An 8,624-nucleotide genomic window follows, 5' to 3' on the forward strand; every position below is an offset into this window, starting at 1 on the left:
CGGTATTAGTTTACTTATTGCATTAATTGTAATTCTAATTGTAATCTTTTCGATATATAGTTGTTGCCCACCGAAAGCGGTCAAGGACCGCGGGCCTTCGAGTAGGAGTCATCATAGGCTCCGAACGAAGTAAAACACCTGCGTCTCTGTGTGTTTGATTTTACTTTCCGCTGCGTTATTATTCTGTGTTTAAAATCGTTAAAATAGCCATGAGCACTATTCACCCCCCCCCCCCCTCTCTAGCGCTTTCGATCCATCATATACATCCACACTATTTAAGGTAGACTGTCCTCACAGAACTGAGAACAATAACTGTGTATTTTATTAGTTGTTGAAACATATTTAGTGGTGTTATCTACCAGTACCTGGTGTGTAGATACAGGAACCACTGATTATGTCTGCAATTCATTGCAGGGGTTCCAGGAAATCCGACAACTATATAAATCACCGTCCACATGGGCACTGCTGTAAAAGTAGCAGCTGTTGCAGTGGGAGATGTTTATCCTTTGATAGAAATAAAATTGAATTTTGAGAAATTGTCTATATATACCAAGTTTAGAAAGAATTCGATTTCGGTTTCTAAACCATCAAAAAATAGATATCCTGTCTATTTTGATAACAAACTTGTTATCAAGAAAAATAGGAAAATTATCTGTTCCGGTACATTGGTTGACAATTTATAAATCCAATAACTCCCAGGATGTAATAAATAACACATCTTCTAACTTTAAGAGAAAGCAACCTTCGGAAATGAACCAATTATATCTTTGGCATCTAAGGCTAGGTTTTATTAACTTGAGTAGGATTCATTGGTAATCAATGAACTCTTGGGTTCATTGGTAGTGGAAATCTTTCCAACCTGAGAGTCTTACTTGGAAGGAAAAATAACCAAGAAGCTTTTAAGTCTAAGGGATATGGAGCCAAAGATATAATGGAATTGGTTCATTCTGATTTGTGTGGTCCTATGACTATCCAGACAAGAGGTAGTTTCGGATAGTTTGTCTATTTTATAGACAACTATTTGAGACACAGATAGATTTACTTGATACACCGCAAGTCTAAGTGCTTTGATTAGTTCAAAGAGTACGAGGCTGATGCGGAGAAATGTCAAAGTAAAAATATCGAGACACTACGGTGAGATCGTAGTAGCAAATACCTCTTGGGAGAATTTAGGAGTCACTTATCAGAAGTAGGGATTCAATCCTAACTAACTGCACTTGGTACATCCCAACAGAATGGTGTAGTAGAAAGAAGGTATAAGGCTCTTATGGAATAATTAGAATGATGATGAGTTATTTATAAAATTACCAAATTTGTTTTAAGGATATACACTGAAAACGGAAGTGAACATAGTACCTTTTAAGTCAGAACTCTCTACTCCCACAGAATTGCAGAATGGGCGTAAGCCTAGTCTGAAGCATATTTGGATTTGGGTAGTCTAGCACGTGAGATACACTGAAAAGTTGGACATGAGTTCATTTGTTTGTGAGTTATCCTAGAAAAATGAAAAGAGGTTTGTAGTCCTTAAAATCGGAAGGTCATTGTTGGCACCAATGCCCGATTTTAGAAAAGGGCTATACTATGAACCATAAGCCCATAAGTAAATTTGTTCTTAAGAAAATAATAAAGGATATGTCTAATCTAGTACCAACTGTACAAGATGAAATATCACAATAAACTGCAACACGTATCACAATTTAAGTGAAATTTGGAATCAATGATGTTAAGTTCCGTCTGCGATTCCTAATTTAACTTCTAAAGAACACAATAGGTTATTTAAGGAAAGGTTCGACACTTGTATAAAAATTTTTATACAGTGGAACCGGTACGATTTTCTTAGGACTAACCAACAGGAACTTCCTAGAGAAATGGAACTGAGTTCTTGTGATCTTCTATTATTCTTCTCCTCAATTCTAAACATGTCATTCTTCAGAAGTTCTTCATGATTTTTGCCACTTCTCAACCCAACATCATCACACTTTTCATTAGATCTTGACTGTGCAGGAGGGGGATCTTCTTTAAACCATTTTGAAACAATACTATCAAGCTTTGCCCCCAAATGTTTGAACTCCTCACTCTGTGACTTGTGAATTTCAACATTTTTAGGTGGTTGAACTTCATTTTGTTTGACAGGCTCTCTTACATTTATGGATTGAACTTCTTGAATATCTGAGGGAAATTCCATCCAAATTTTGTTCGACCATTCATGGAGGTTCAATGTCACTTGATCAATTAATGATCAATTAATGAATAAGCTTCATCTACACTTTTGTCCATAAAAGAACCTCTAGCTGATGAATCCAATAAACTCTTGTCTGAGAAAGAAATTCCCCCATAGAATATGTGTAAAATCAACCATTTTTCAAAACCATGATGAGGGCACTATCTTTGAAGACTCTTGAATCTATCCCATGTTTCAAATAATGATTCTCCATATGCCTGAGCAAAATTTGTTATGCAATTCCTCATATACACTGTTCTACTTGGAGGGAAAAAATGATTCAGAAGTTGCTTCTCCAATTGTTCCCAACTTGTGATGCTTTGAGGAAAGAGAGAATATAGCCAAGTCCTTGCTTGATCCTTGATACTGAAAGGAAATGCCATCAATCGAACTGCATCTGCTGATACTCCTTCACATTTCACCAAATCACAAATCTCTAAAAATATTTCAAGATGCAGATAAGAACTTTTTGATACTTCTCCTCCAAATTTGTGACCTTATATCATGAAAATTATCTCTGGGTCTAGTTGGAAACTTTCTGCTTCAATTTGAGGTTGCACAATGGGAGATAAAAATCTTGCAGAAAAGGGTATAGAAAAATTTCTCATGGGTCTGTTTGACATGTTAGTGCTCATGGATATTCAAGAAAATAAAAATTATCAAGAATCAAAGACAAGAAATAAAATGCAATATGAAAAACAAGAAAGAAAATGCAAAATTTAAATTGCAAGAAAGAAAGTGCATAATGAAAACAAGAAAGAAAAGACAAAAGGAAAAAAGAAAAATGTCAAGAATAATTCATATGCTAAAGATTGCAAGATATGTTTACAAAAGAAAAGAACAAAGAAACTAGATCAAAAGAGAAAACAGAGAAAAGTTAGACGAGAATGTTAGAATCAAGATGCAGAATTAGAGTTACAACAAAAAGAATTGACAAAAATGTTATACAAGAAAGGGAAAGCCTATGAAAACAGAATTCTAACAATTAGTTATAACAATGCAAATGAAAAGAAAAGTTATGTCTAGTCTAACTCAATTGATAATTCCTAATATTATAGTGCAATCCTCGGCAACGGCGCCAAAAATTTATTGACCTCCGCAAGTGTACGGAAATGTCGCAAGTAATATAAAAGATTATCGTATCCACAGGGATTGGAATAAGCACTAGAAATGTTTCAACGTGAGTTAGACAAACAACTAATCAATTGGTTTCCAAAAGCTAAAGGTAACTAATGAAAAGTAAACATAGAAATGAAAGATTAACAAACAAGATTATGGGTTATGATAAAGCAATGTTCTAGGAGTTTTAGTTTCTTTGTAAGATTCCTCAATGTAAATGATCTACCAAATCCTATTTCTTAATTGTCCAACATTTATAGAAGGTTGCCAGTTCTCTCTTCCAATAGACAACCGGCCTAGGACTGAAATCTATACCTAAATGTGATCAATTAGATATGAAATTATGTTGTCCTTACACGGGCATGTTCCTGTCATGAAGATCCCTCGGATAATCAACACAAAGATCATACTTCTCATCCTATAAGATATAAAGATTAATCCCTAAATCTATCCCACCCTCTTGAATCATCCTATTTTTCCCTAAATCTTATCCCTCAAACGTCCTTACACGGGCTTGCACCTTTTGCGTGCTTCCCTCGAAAAATTGAGTGGGAGATAATCTCTACAAGATCCATAGGACATTCAAACAATAAATCTAATATGAGAATTAGGTCCACATTACAACGATTCATTCAAGATTGAATTGATACAAACAAGGCAATATCATAGAAACAAGAAAATGGCAAATCCACAAGAGTTTACATCAATTCATCATACAAATACTCCCTCCATCCTAAAACAAAGAGATCTACTCCATGAATCAAAGAGAGAAATCCAAAAATACAAAGATTACAAGCATTTCTTTGATCCCCAATCCAAGAAGAGGAGAGAAATAAAACTTATCTAAGATGAAGCTTGGTCTTCGGATCCAATCCACGCTCCCGGAGTCGAATCCGTTGAAGATCCTCCTTTAGATCACCCAGAAATCCTCCCAAGATTGGAAGGAAAGACCCAAATCTCACTTTCTCCCAAGAGGGAGAAGATCACCTTTCAAATCTTGAAAAAGGGTTTAAATAGAGGTGAAGTTTGGGCGCCACATGGCCCCGTGGCACGGTCGTGTGAGGTTCACACGGCCCTGCCCACTCTCCTCTCTGCCAGCCTTACACGGCCGTGTGTGAGACATGGCCATGGCAAACATCCGCCAATGGCCCTTTTACACGGCCATGTAGATCTACACAGCCTGAACTACCTTAGCCTTTGGAAATCTGGCACGGGCGTGTGATGCACATGGCCTACTTCCTTCCCTGCCACTAAGAACCTCACACAGTCGTGTGAGACACACGGCTGAGGCTTCTCCTGTCTCTGGAAAACTCACATGGTCGTGTGATGCACACGGCCTAGGCTTCTTCTCATGTCTGGGTTCTTCAGATCCTTGCATGGTCGTGTGAGGTTCACACGGCCATGACCACTTCGTTTCCTACTGCAGCCTTCTGTCCTGTGATCTCCACACGACTTGGGCAACCCCCCAGAGCAGGGCAGTACGTGGTTCAGGTAGGGCACCTTCTTCCGTTGCTTTGCTCACAGATTTGGCTTCGAACTTGAAATTTCACTAATTTCGACTCCTGTGTACAGAAAATGCACAAAAGAAGATCTTCAAACAAAGAGAGTAAATATGCTAAAAAGGAAAGCTGAAAGTACGAAAATGCATATATCAAGTATGCTCAAAGTATGTGAATGTGTGTCAAAACATGCTAATAAGTGTATGCAATCTACGCACATCAGGGGCTCTTCCCCATTGCTTGGGGAAGGGTTCTCCCCTTTGGGGAGACCCTAGATCTTCCATCTTTACTGATTCATCCTCCTCCGGAGCAAGGGAGTGCTTCCAATGACGCTACTCTTCAAAGATAAGCATTTTCTGTTGGTGCAGGAAGCATCCGACGATTGAACCTATGTTTTGATTATGTCAAAGGATTCAAGTTAAGTTATTTTGTTATTTAATGTGCTTGAATGATCTTTGCAGGAAAGTCCTAAGTGTTCTTAGGCAAAAGTCCTAGCTGGGGTTAGGCAGGTGAAAACCCCTAGGGGGTGGTAATCCTAGGTCCTAGGGGGTGGTAACCCTAGGTGGTGGAAAATCCTAAGGGGTGGTAACCTTAGGTCCTATGGGGCCGTAACCCTATGTGGAGGAAAATCCTAAGGGGGGTAACCTTAGGTCCTAGGGGGAGGTAACCCTAGGTGGCAAAAAATCCTAAGAGGTGGTAATCCTAGGTCCTAGGGGGAGGTAACCCTAGGCAGAAAGTCCAGTTGGTTTGGAGGACCAGACTGGCATCAAGTATGCTCTCTTGAGTAGAGTAGGTGAGGACGCGTTCCCCGTGGAGGGAACAGTATCCATCGGTTCGACCTAGGGTTTCCGATCAAAAATCTGAAATCAGAACTGGATAGTCCGGTGACTGTCATACATTCTTGTTTATGTTATTATTTATGTTCTAACTTTGTTTTGCAGGATATATTGTTGTTCTATGTACTAACCTATCTTGCAGGGACAAAAGAGCACATTTTTCCTCGGATGAACAGTACCCGAGGCTCCCTCATGGAGCTTGGAGGCGTCTCAAGTGCAAAGGCAGTGAAGTCTATGCAGCGAAGCTGAAGGCGCCCTCATGGAAGCTTGAGGCTCCTCAGATGACATTGAAGGCGCCTTCAAGGAGGTTGAAGGCGCCCTCAAGTGGATAGGCGAAGACTTCTTCAGAGTTGATCCATGCTGCAGATCCAGAGGTGTTGGAGGCACCCTCAATGGGCTTTGAGGCACCTCCAACAGTCTATATATGATGATCTCGACCAGAAGCTTAAAGACACACAAAAAGAGCAATCCTTCTACAATACGCTGCCAACGAGACATTCCAATTAAGCTACGACAAGACCCCAACAACCCAAAGCTATGAAACTTTCATATTGTGTTGTCGGTATTACTTAGTTACAATTCTACTATTGCTTTACTTGTAATATTCTAGTTGTAACCTTTGCATGATATAGTTGTTGCCCAAAGTAAATGCTCAACGAGCGTGGACCTTGGAGTAGGAGTCGCCCAAAGCTCTGAACCAAGTAAAAATACATGGGGCATTTTGTGTGTGCTTTATTTCTTATTCCACTGCTTTACTCGTACATCTTTCGAATACGAAAAGTGAAAGTCATGAGCGTTATTCACCCCCCCCCCCCCCTCTAGCGCTTCTCGATCCAATATTCTCTTCTCTTTATCCCCTTGTATTGAGTTGTAGATTGCTTTACTTATCATTTTTTGTTGTAATTCCCTTATAATGGAGTAGATCTCCAGATCTTGAATATAGGAAGTAGTTGTGATGGGTTATGATGTATGAACTATGTATTTAGATATTTTCCTATGCAATGAAGTGTCTATATCATCATCTATGTGTGTTGTGTCTTATATGTGTTTGACGAAATGTGTGTGAGGTCAATCCATGTAGATGCAGGGTTTAGATCACCGAGTAGAGGAAGAGCCTTGGATTGTAAGACCATGGTGCCTTGTGACAGAAGGTATCCATTACTTTCTATGGCATTTCCTTAAAATGGGGATCAATTCTTATTAGAAAGATTAATTAGAGTTTAGAGGGTTCTCCCAAATTAATGTTAGAAATTGATCTGTGTAATCTAGGAACGTGGAACGTGGACCGTGGGCCCTTGTGTGAGAAGCATGTTCCCTATAATCAACTTCCTAAATTATCTCTTTTACTTAATTGCATTAATCTACCATTAGAAAGTGATCTGTTTAATCTTGGAACGTGGATCGTGGGCCCTGGTGACAGAAGGATGTTCCCTATAATCGGACTTCCTAAATTACCTCTTCTACATAATGGCGTTAGAACTTGGGTAAACTCTTCTGTGCGATCTTCATGGGATTGTACCAGACTCTAGTTAGAACTCCTACACGAGTGTAAGCATGGAGTTAGAGAGATGAACAATGCATAGGGACATTAACTAGCATCGCAACGAAACCAAAATCCTGGCATCTATCATTCATCCTCTTACCCTTCTCTCACTCCTTTCCCTTGTTCTCTCTCTTCTCTTTTTCTCTTTCTCTTACTCTCTTTTCCAACCAATCTTACATTTGTCTAGATAATTCAATGTGCAAAGTTAACTAGTGCGTAATCAACTATCCCTATGGGATCGATAATCTTTTGTATTACTGACGACATAACCGTGCACTTGCGGTAACATAACAAGTTTTTGTCACCGTTGTCGAGGACTGTTTTTGATTAACATTAGTTGAATAGCATATGAGTCTCTCTAGACATTTTTCTTTTTCCTTTTGCCTTTTATTTCTTGTTTTCATTATGCACTTTCTTTCTTGCAATTTAAATTATGCATTTTCATTCTTATTTTTCATATTGTATTTTATTTCTTGTCTTTAATTCTTCATTTTTGTTTTTTCTCATAATTTTTTTTAAATATCCATGAGCACTAACATGTCACGAAGACCTTTAAGAGATTTCTCAGTGCCCATTTCTGCAAGATTTTTATCTCCAATTGTGCACCTTATATTGAAGCAGAAAATTTCCAACTAGACCCAGACTTAATCACCATGATACAAAGTCACAAATTTGGAGGAGAAATATCAGAAAACCCATATTTCCATCTTGAAGAATTCCTGAGGCTTTGTGATATGGTAAATTGTGAGGGTGTCTCAGCGGATGTAATTCGATTGATGACATTTCCTTTGAGTATTAAAGATTGGGTAAAGACTTGGTTTAATTTTCTCCATCCTCAAAGCATCACAAATTGGAAACAGTTGGAGCAGCAATTTTTGAATCATTATTTTTCTCTAAGCAGAACAGTGTATATGAGGAAATGCATCACAAATTTTACTCAAGCAGATGGAGAATCACTATTTGAAGCATGAGATAGATTCAAGAGTCTACAATGACAGTGCCCTCATCATGGTTTGAAAAAATGGTTGACCCTGCACATATTCTATTAAGGAATTTCTTTCTCAGATAAGTGTTTGTTAGATTCATCAGCTAGAGGTTCTTTTATGAACAAGAGTGTGGACGAAGCATATACATTAATTGATCAAGTGACATTGAATCTTCAAGAATGGTCAGATAAAAGTTGGATGGAATTTCCCTAAAAAATTCAGGAAGTGCAAGCCATAAATGTTAAAGAGCTTGTCAAACAAAATGTTATTCAACCATCCAAGTGTTTTGAAAATCTCCAACCACAGAATGTGAGGTTCAAATAGTTGGAGGCAGAGATTGATAGCATAGTTTCAAAATGGTTCCAACATGATCCCCCTCATACACATACAAGATCTAGTGAAAATGGTAATGATATTAAG

The 8,624-nt window shown here is 38.3% G+C and overlaps 2 non-coding genes across 2 annotated transcripts; one reads left to right on the plus strand and one right to left on the minus strand.

Moving 5' to 3' along the window:
• The first annotated feature begins 2,365 nt into the window (after positions 1-2,365).
• LOC122035514 lies at positions 2,366-2,471 on the plus strand. Its single transcript, XR_006127063.1, has one exon. It is a non-coding gene; the product is annotated as a small nucleolar RNA R71 (small nucleolar RNA).
• Positions 2,472-8,127: 5,656 nt separating this feature from the next.
• LOC122035548 lies at positions 8,128-8,233 on the minus strand. Its single transcript, XR_006127094.1, has one exon. It is a non-coding gene; the product is annotated as a small nucleolar RNA R71 (small nucleolar RNA).
• Positions 8,234-8,624: the final 391 nt, after the last annotated feature.

This window comes from Zingiber officinale, chromosome 11B (assembly GCF_018446385.1).
Source record: "Zingiber officinale cultivar Zhangliang chromosome 11B, Zo_v1.1, whole genome shotgun sequence".
Classification (NCBI taxonomy): domain Eukaryota; kingdom Viridiplantae; phylum Streptophyta; class Magnoliopsida; order Zingiberales; family Zingiberaceae; genus Zingiber; species Zingiber officinale.